The 8,791-nt window shown below is 45.8% G+C and overlaps 1 pseudogene; it reads right to left on the reverse strand.

Moving 5' to 3' along the window:
- Nucleotides 1-760: 760 nt before the first annotated feature.
- On the reverse strand, nucleotides 761-2,256 carry LOC705971 (histone PARylation factor 1-like; annotated as a pseudogene).
- Between the last annotated feature and the right edge of the window lie 6,535 nt (nucleotides 2,257-8,791).

Consider the following 8,791-nt stretch of genomic DNA (forward strand, 5'->3'; position numbering starts at 1 on the left):
ATGGGGAGAGAGAAAGCATTCCCTCAAAGGCAGAAAAAAATTCTCATCTTCAGCCATTTTTTTTCTTTTCTTTGGCAGAGATGGGGACTCTGTTGCCCAGGCTACTTTTTTTTTTTTTTTTTTTTTTGAGATGGAGTCTCGCTCTGTGGCTCAGGCTGGAGTGCGGTAGCACGATCTCAGCTCAATGCAAGCTCCACCTCCCGGGCTCAAGCCATTCTCCTGCCTCAGCCTCCCGAGTAGATGGGACTACAGGCTCCCGCCACCTCGCCCGGCTAGTTTTTTGTATTTTTAGTAGAGACGGGGTTTCACTGTGTCAGCCAGGATGGTCTCAATCTTCTGGCCTCGTGATCTGCCCTCCCAAAGTGCTGGGATTACAGGCGTGAGCCACCGCGCCTGGCCCAGGCTGCTCTTAAATCCTGGGCTCAAGTGATACTCCTGCCTCAGCCTCCCAAAGTGCTGGGATTACAGGCAAGAGCCTCCACACATGGCCTTCAGCCGATTTTGATACCTGCCCAACCACTCTGGACGAATAGCATCAACAAGGCGATGCCAGGGCTGATTGCTTTAAGCCCGAGCCCCTGACTGGAACAGGAGATAGGATGACATCACAGACTGGCTGATGTGCTCACACTAACTTCATGAGGGAGGGGACTGTGTGAAGGCGGTGGGTTCTGGGTGGATGCTGTCTGTGTAGAGCTGCATTGCCTGGTACCGTCCTGACCCATGGGGAAGGAGATTACCTTCTCTATTTTCTCCTCCTTTGCCTTTTCTATTTTTTTTCTTTACCTTATAAATGTTTTTATTAAATGTTTATTTTTTGTATTCCTTAAAAACAAAACAAAAATCACAAGTTTAACACTAATCCTTTGAAATACTGTACACCAAACAAAGCCACCTCACTCATGCAGCAAGTTGCTCTGTGTTCTCTTCACTTCTGTTTGCGAAATGATCCTCAGTAATTTCTGCAGATTCCTCTTCAACAGATTATACGCAAGAGGTAAATGCTGGCCAGCAACTTTATGAAAATAATGTGAGCCACAGCAAAAGAGCTCCATTCCCAACTCAAGCCCCGAGCCGTAATCACGATCATCATTAGCAAACTGCACAAAAGTCATCATTTCCTGAATGGGAACAAAAGCTTTGAGTCTCTCCTCCTCCCTTGCAGCCTCAACTATTGTCTTGCAAATTCTCTTGACGTCAGCATGTGTTTCAGGGAGCTCTGTGTACCCAACACGATTTTTATCCACTGGAACAGCCAAGCCTGCACCACGAATGACCTTCGTCACAACTTTCTCATCTCTCTGTTTCATCTTTGTGGTTCTCTGTTCCAGTGAGTACCCCACTTCTCTGGCTGCTTCTGTGAGTTTTTCATCTATGTTTTTCAAGAGATTAGTTTTCTTTTCTTTCTTTTTCTTTCTTTTTTTTTGAGGCAAAGTTTTGCTGTTGTTGCCCAGGCTGGAGTGCAATGGTGTGATCTCGGCTCACCGCAACCTCCGCCTCCTGGGTTCAAGCGATTCTCCTGCCTCAGCCTCCTGAGTAGCTGGGATTACAGGCATGCGCCACCATGCCCGACTAATTTTGTCTTTTTGGTAGAGACGGGGTTTCTCCATGTTGGTCAGGCTGGTCTCGAACTCCCTACCTCAGGTGATCTGCTTGCCTCGGCGTCCCAAAGTACTGGGATTATAGGCGTGAGACACCACACCCGGCCCAGTGTTCTTTTTATCCGTTACTTCTTTAAGTTTTTTCATCAAAAATAATTTGACTGCAGTAAATACATTATCTCCATTTGGAACAATTGTACACTTTTTCTTTGCTTCATTTATACCAACATATGCAGGAAGTTCATCAGTAGAACCCCTGAAATACCCCATGTGGTACTGAGTTTTATTATCTCCAATAGTAATGGTCTGGAACTCAGGAGGATCACAGTAAAACCTCCAATGAAGGTTAACATTCGAGGCCTGTTGAATTTTCCTTCGTTTTTTGTTTTCCAGCAAGGATATCAGAAGGACCAACTAACTGAAGCCCGAGGCTTTGCAGAAAGTGACCAGCGGGCTTTTCAGGATCCAGTTCTTCACAGAACTTCCAGAAGCCATCGACATCTTCACGTGAAGAGAGCTTATAATCATTTTCTATTTCTTTTTGAAGATCACATCATCTTCACAGAATTTACTTTTCTTCACATCGACTGTTTTTTCACAGGCCCCTCCCCGCCAGACTTGTGCCTCCTGCCACCCCCGACCATTCTGCAGCTGCAGCACCTTTTTTTGTTTTTGTTTTTGATGGGGTCTGGCTCTGCTGCCCAGGCTGGAGTGCAGTGGCAGAAACATAACTCACTGCAGCCTCAAACTCTCAGGCTCAAGCCATCCTCCTGACCCAGTGACCCAGCCTTCTGAGTAGCTAAGGCTACAGCCACGCACCACCGTGCCTGGTTAATTTTCTGTTGTTGAGACAGGGTCTTGCCATGCTGCCCAGGCTGGCCTGGAACTCCTGGCCTCAAGTGATCCTCCCACCTCAGCCTCCCAAAGCGCTCAGGTTACAAGCGTGAGCTGCTGTGCCTGGCCTTCTCTTCCTTTTCTCTCCCATTTCACCCTCTTCCTCCCCTACCACTCTGTTCTTCCACCACCTGTTTACTTTTGCCCTCCCCCGTTTTCTGACTCCACCCCACACAAGTTTCACCAGCTAATTTTAAATAGAGATAAACCTTAGCATTGGCTATACAGGTTGGACAGATGGCTATACCTCTTTAAACCTCAAGTTTTTAATCCTTAAGATGGGAGAATTGGCCAGGTGCGGTGGCTCACGCCTGTCATCCCAGCACTTTGGGAGGCTGAGGTGGGCGGATCACCCAATGTCAGGAGTTTGAGACCAGCCTGGCCAACATGGTGAAACTCTGTCTCTACTAAAAATGCAAAAAAATAGTTACCCAGATGTGGTAGCATTCAACTGTAATTCCAGCTACTTGGGAGGCTGAGGCAGGAGAATCCTTTGAACCCGAGAGGCAGAGCTTGCAGTGAGCCGAGATCGCACCACTGCACTCCACCCTGAGCAACAGAGCGAGACTCCATCTAAAAAAAAAAAAAAAAAAAAAAATTAAAATAAATAAATAAATAAAATGGGAGAATTAATATTAGTCTTGCATGGTAATTAGGGAGGTTAAATATTATATTTTGGATTCTGAAACTGGCCAAGATGAAGTAAGAGACCACTACAATTCATCCATGCCGCCGACTGGGGACAAAATCAACAAGTCACTAGCTAAGGACTCTGCAGTGTTAACAGGAGCAGGCAGACTGGAGAGAAGAGCTGAAACTTGAAGGATGACCCATTCAAGGGCAAGTTTCCCAGTTTCTTTTTCTTTCTTGTCTCCAGGTTTTGAACTGAGGTCAGCCCCATACAGAACTGTGCAGCATGTATGGGCAGAGAAGACACCAAGAGAACCATGTGCGAGTAGAAAAAACACAAACCGTGTTTCCTCTGCTACCACGCCACAGTAAGCAACACAGAAGGCTTCGGTGACCAAGTGTTGGGGGATTCTCCCCACACGCCAGCAAGCAAGCAACCAATTCTGCATCAGGGTGTCCTCCATATTCTAATGCTATCTACCTGGAGATATCGTCGGAGCCCACAGGGTGGGGCTCAGTCCCCAAGACTGCCCCCACTTCTGATGCCACTCCCAAGTCTGGGCCTCAGGAACTTCTGACGGACCGGCTTTAAGTTGGGGTTCCCATGACACCCTCCTTGTGTTCAATTAATTGGCTAGAGCGGGAGCGGCTCACAGAACTCAGGGACACACTTACGTTTGCTGGTTTGTTATAAAGGGTATTGCAAAGGATATAGATGAAGAGATGCATGGGCAAGGCATGGGGAAAGGGGCACGAAGGTTCTGTGCCCTCCCTGGGCACGCCGCCCTCCAGGAACCTCCATGTGTTCAGCTATCCTGGAGGTTATACAGAGGCTTCATTACATGGGCATGGCTGGTTAAATCACTGGCCATGGGTGAATAACTTAACCTTCAGCCCCTCTCCCCTCCCTGGAGGCTGGGGGGTGAGGCTGGAAGTCCCAGGCCTCTAGTCCTGCCTGGGTCTTTCTGGTGACCAGCCCCATCCTGGAGCTACCTGGGGGCTGCCCGCCTTCACCCACCTCTTTAGCACATGAAAGCCACCACTGTGGAGATTCCAAGGATTCTAGGAGTTGTGGGCCAGGAAGCCCAGATGAAAACCAAATGTGTATCTTATAATGACATACCATTTCTCTAGCCAGAGGACTGGGAAAGGGCCTTCTGCAACATGCAGTGTGCGTGGAAGGGAGGCCCTTGCGTTCATTTATTTTCCCTTTTTTTCTCTCCTGCTTCAACTGAGGGCAGCTGAGGTTCAAAGCTGCACTATGGTGCCAGCAGCACAAGCACACAAAACTCTGAGAGGAATCCCACAGAAGCCACTGAGTGTGAGGTCAACCCCAAGAGGAGAGGGCTGAGGAGGGGTCCCTAATTCCGTGGATGAATGAATGCAAATCCCAGGCTTGCCTGCAAGTTGCACAGAACAGACCCACAGTAGTATACCAAAGTCTTTTTAAAAGTTTTTCACGGCCGAGTGCGGTGGCTCACGCCTGTAATCCCAACAGTTTGGGAGGCCAAGGTGGGCAGATCACCTGAGATCAAGAGTACTAGACTAGCTTGGCCAGCATGGTGAAACCCCATCTCTGCTAAAAATACAAAAATTAGCTGAGCATGGTGGCTTGAGCCTGTAATCTCAGCTACTCTGGAGGCTGAGGCAGGAGAATCGCTTGAACCTGGGAGGTGGAGGTTGCAGTGAACTGAGATCTCACTACTGTACTCCAGCCTGGGCAACAAGAGCAAAACTCTGTCTCAAAAAAAAAAAAGGTTTTCACATTTGGCTGTTCCTGACCAGCCTGGTCAACATGGTGAAACCCTGTGTCTACTAAAAATATGAAAATTAGCTGGGCGTGGTGTTGTGCACCTGTAATCCCAGCTACTTGGGAGGCTGAGACAGGAGAATTGCTTGAAGGCGGAGATTACAGTGAGCTGAGATCACACCATTGCGTTCCAGCCTGGGCGACAGTGAGATTCCATCTCAAAAAAAAAAAAAAAAAAAGTTTTTCACTTTTAAATAACTATGGATTCATCGGAAGTTGCGAAGATAGTGCTGAAAATCCTGTGTACTCTTCACCCAGCTTCCCCCAAGGGGAATATCTTTTTTCTTTCTTTTTTTTTTTTTTTTTTTTTTTTGCCATTTTTATCCTCCATTGTCAACCCCAATGGGGATATCTTATATAATTATATAAGACATTGTAGTATGATACTAAAACCAGGAAGTTGACATTGGCACAATGCTATTAACTAGACTACAGACCTTATTCAGAGTTCACTAGTTTTTACAAGCGTGTGTGTGTGTGTGTGTTTGTATAGTGCTATGCAATTTTTGTATAGATTTGTGTAACCACCACAATCAAGACCCTGAACCACTCCTGTCACTACAAACTCCCTGTGCTACCGCTGTACAGTTTACTCACTTCCATGCCTTTCCCTGTGCTCTGGCAAGTGCTAATCTGTTCTCTATTCCTGTAGCTTTGTCATTTTGAGAAGTTATGTAAATGGAATCATACAGTATGTTACCTTCTAAGATTAGCTTCTCTCGCAAAGCATAAGGTCTGCAAGATCCATCCAAGTTGCTACATGTATCAATAGCTAGTTCCTTTTTATTTCTGAGTAATATTCCATTGCATGGACGTTTCAGAGTTCTTTTAACTTTTCCCCCCATGAGGGATATTTGGATTGTTCCCAGTTTTGGGCTGTGGTAAACACAGTGACTATGAAGATTCATGTACATGTTTCTGTTAAACATGAGTTTTCACGTCTCTGAGACAGATGCCCAAGAGTGTCATTGTAGAGTCACATGGTAAGTCATGTTTAGCATCGCAAGAAACTGTCACACTTAACTCCAGGGCAGCTGTGCCACCTTACATTCCACCAAGCAAAGTCTTTGAAAATGAAGGTGGCATTGCATCTACCACACATAGAAGATGAGGCAGCATGTATGATCTGAACCTAGTCAGGATCGATTGCTTGCTAAAGCCACCACAGTAAAATGTCACTGTCCGGAGAATTTTAACAAACACCCAGGGTCTCAGGCGTGATATTCAATATGTCCAGGATGCAATCCAAAATTAATTGAAGTTGAAATAACCAACAAAATGTGACCAATTCTCAAGAGAAAAGTTAACCAGCAAGAGATGCTGGTCTCCAGATAACCCAGACATTGTAGCGGCTCTTAGAACTGTGCTCCAAGAGGTAAAGGCAAACATTCCTAGAAAAAAAAATGACAGTCAGGTGTGATGGCTCACACCTGTAGTCTCAGCACTTTGGGAGGCTGAGACGGGTGGATCACCTGAGGTCAGGAGTTCGAGACCAGCTTGGCCAACATGGTGAAACCCCATCTCTACTAAAAACACAAAAATTAGCCGAGTGTGGTACCACGCGCCTGTAATCCTAGCTACTTGGGAGGCTGAGGCAGGAGAATCACTTGAATCCAGGAGGTGGAGGTTGCAGTGAGCTGAGATCACACCACTGCACTCCAGCCTGGGAAACAAGAGTAAAACTCTGACTCAAAGAAAAAAAAAAAAAAAAAGAACTGTGCCCCAAGAGGTAAAGGCAAATATTCCTAGAAAAAAACATGAAAAGGTAAATGCTTTCAGCACACAAATAGAAACAACCAATGGAAATTTTAGAGCTGGAAAATACAATATCTGAAATCAAAAGTCCAGTGGATGAGATACGTAACTGAATGGAGATGACAGAGGAAAGAGTGGACTTGAGGGTAGAACAGTGGAAACAATCCAATTTGAATAATAGAAACAAAGAGTGAAAAAAGAAAAAGAGCCTCAGGGGCCATGGGGCAATATGAGAAGGTTGATGATTTGTGTTATTGGAGTCTCAGAAAGAGAGTACAAGGTGACTGGGCAGAAAACAATACATTGAAAAAATAATGGCTGAAAATTTCCCAAGCTTACTGAACATTTATACAGATTCAAGAAGCTCAGCAAATCTCCAAAAGGATAAACTTACAGAAAACCACACTCAAACACATTTTAATCATGCCAATGTAAACGAAAGATGAAGAATAAATCTTGAAAGAAGCCAGAGAAGAGTGACACATGGCATACAGGAGAATAGCAGACTGTGGATTGCTCCCCAGAAATCCCAGAGGCCAGAAGACCAGGGAGCAATATCTTTCAAGTGCTGAAGGGAAATAATTGTTAACCCAGTGTCTTAGTCCATTTAGGCTGTTATGACAGAATGTGATGGCTGAGTGACTTGTAAACAGCAGAGAATTTCACAGTTCTGGAGGCTGGGAAGTCCAAGATTACTGTATGGGCAGATTCGCCATCTAGTGAGGGCCCCTTTTCTGCATCATAGACAGCTGCTTCTCACTGTGTCCTCACATAGTGGGAGGGACAAGGGAGCTCTCTGGGGCCTCTTTTATAAGAATGCTAATCCTGGCTGGGCATGGTGGCTTACGCCTGTAATCCCAGCACTTTGGGAGGCCAAGGCGGGCAGATCATGAGGTCAGGAGATCGAGACCATCCTGGCTAACATGGTGAAACCCCATCTCTACTAAAAATACAAAAAATTAGCCAGGCGAGGTGGTGGGCATCTGTAGTCCCAGCTACTTGGGAGGCTGAGGCAGGATCATGGTGTGAACCCGGGAGGTGGAGCTTGCAATGAGCTGAGATTGCGCCACTCCACTGCACTCCAGCCTGGATGACAGAGCAAGACTCCATCTCAAAAAGAAAAAAAAAGAATGTTAATCCCAGTCAGGAGGGCTCTGATTTCATGATCCTAGCACCCCCACAAAGGCCCCACATCTCAATACGATCACAATATGGCTGAGGTTTCAACATATGGATTTTGAGGGGATGCAAACATTGACTCTACAGCACCCAGGATCCTATATATCCCATGAACGTTCCTTCAGGAATGTTCCCAGATCAAGGAAAACTAGGACATTTGTGGCCAGCAGACCTGCTATAAAAGAAATGTTATTGAGGCAGGAGGATCACTGGAGCCCAAGAGTTCAAGACCACCCTGAGCAACATGGAAAGACCCCATCTCTACAAAAAATTAAAAAATTAATTGGGTGTGGGGGCATGTGCCTATAGTTCCAGCTTCCTGGGAGGCTGAGGCAGGAGAATGGCTTGAGTCCAGGAGATCGAGGCTGCAGTGAGCCATAATTGTACCACTGCATTCCAGCCTGGGTAACAGAGTGAGATCCTGTTTCAATAAATAAATAAATTAAGTAATAAAAATAAAAACCATTAGCTGGCAGGGTGGTGCACCTCTGTAATCCCCGCTGCCCCAGAGGCTGAGGTGAGAGGATCACTTGAGCCCAGGAGTCTGAGGCAGCAGTGATCCACGATCACGCCACTGCACTCCAGCCTGGCCAACGGAGCAAGCAAGCAAGCAAGCAAGCAAGCAAGCAAGAAAGAAAGCAAGCAAGAAAGAAAGCAAGAAAGAAAGAAAGCAAGAAAGAAAGAAAGCAAGAAAGAAAGCAAGAAAGAAAGAAAGCAAGAAAGCAAGAAAGCAAGAAAAGAAAGAAAGAAAGAAAGAAAGAAAGAAAGAAAGAAAGAAAGAAAGAAAGAAAGAAAGAAAGAAAGAAAGAATGTTAAAGGAAGTTCTTCAGGCTGAAGGGCAAGGATACCACAGGAAAACTTGGGACTTCAGAAACGAAAGAACAGCAGAAATGCTACATGTCCAGGTAAATATACCAGACTA

This window comes from Macaca mulatta, chromosome 6 (genome assembly GCF_049350105.2).
Source record: "Macaca mulatta isolate MMU2019108-1 chromosome 6, T2T-MMU8v2.0, whole genome shotgun sequence".
Taxonomy (NCBI): Eukaryota; Metazoa; Chordata; class Mammalia; order Primates; family Cercopithecidae; genus Macaca; species Macaca mulatta.